Raw genomic sequence first — 1,374 nt, 5'->3', positions numbered from 1 at the left:
TCCCATGTTGTTCAGCTGCTTCTTCTTTTGCTGGGAGGGAGGCTGGGAAGTTCTCTGTCGGAGACAAAGGTGAATGGCTGGGCAGTGAAGGCTCCTGGTCGTAGTTCCCAGGTCGAAGACCACCCTCCTCCAGGGATCCTCTTGTTTGGTGTGGTTCCGGGTTTCCGGGTTGTGTATTGGGAAATGGCTAGAGGTTTTGGAAGTTGGAATTGGGGAGAACCGGTGTGTCAGCTGGGAAGGTGGGGTCAGTGGCCGAAGAGCAGGTACATCCTCAAAAGCCAGGTTCCCTTGGTTCTCGGTAATTCAACATGAACCAGTGTGTCTTTCTCACGGGAGGAGACTTTGCTAGAATTCCAAGAGATTTCCTGGGCACCGGGGCCCCAGGAAGTGGTAGAGGGATGAAGCCTCCCTCCTTCCCTCTCAGTGACCAAGCTTCACTCTTAGCTGTTGATGACTGATCGGTTCTCCAGGCCTGAGGTCCAGTTTATCCTGGGCTCGCGCTGTGAGGTCTCTTAAGTACTTTGCATAAGCCGATCTGAGATTTTTGCCCGTGTTTTAGGTTAGATTCAGCATATGTATGCCACATGGGTGCATCGTATCCGCGGAGGTCAGAAGAGGGTCTTAGAGTCCCCTAGAAGTGGAGTTTAGGTATCAGCTGCCTTGCGGGATGGTGCTGGGGATTGAATGTAGGGCCTCTATGAGGGTAACAAGCTGAGGAGCCATTTCTCTGCTCCCCAATACTCGCCTTAAATACTGAAAGCTTCAGTAGATAACCAGGCGTAGTAGTAACCATGTAGGGCAGCGGTTCTCAGCCTATGGGTCATGACCCCTTTGGTTGTTACATAACATATCCTGCATATCTGATATTTACATTATGATTCATAACAGTGCAAAAATTAGGAAGTAGCAATGAGATGATTTTTATAGTTGGGGGTCACCACAGTGTGAAGAACTCTATTAATAGGAAGCATTAGGAAGGTTGAGAACCACCGAAGTAGGGTAGTTAACTGTTTAGTTTCCCCCAGGACCCTAAGTAAGAATGGAGCTGTTGAGAGGCTGAGGGAGCTAACTGGCAAGATGTTTACATAATGCAATCCTGTGTGGCCAGAGTCCTAAAACTCACTTCACTGGCCCTGTTGTGGGAGAAGAGCCTCTGAACTGGGGAGGTAGACACTGGCCTCTAGGAGGAGGAGGCTGGAGTTGGGTCTGGAGTATGGGTTCTAGAGGGGAAGGGAGGCTGTTAAGTCTGGCATTAGGTGGAAGCTGATACCACCCACACCACATCTGTGCCCAGGGCTGGGCTGTTGGCATCTATCACAGATGTTGATATCCTGCCTTCCAGCCTCACTTGAAGGCATGATCTGGCTTGGACGT

The sequence above is a fragment of the Myodes glareolus genome, chromosome 13 (genome assembly GCF_982192425.1).
Source record: "Myodes glareolus chromosome 13, mMyoGla1.1, whole genome shotgun sequence".
NCBI lineage: Eukaryota > Metazoa > Chordata > Mammalia > Rodentia > Cricetidae > Myodes > Myodes glareolus.
The sequence above is the reverse complement of the archived record's forward strand: the minus strand, read 5'-3'. Positions refer to the sequence as shown.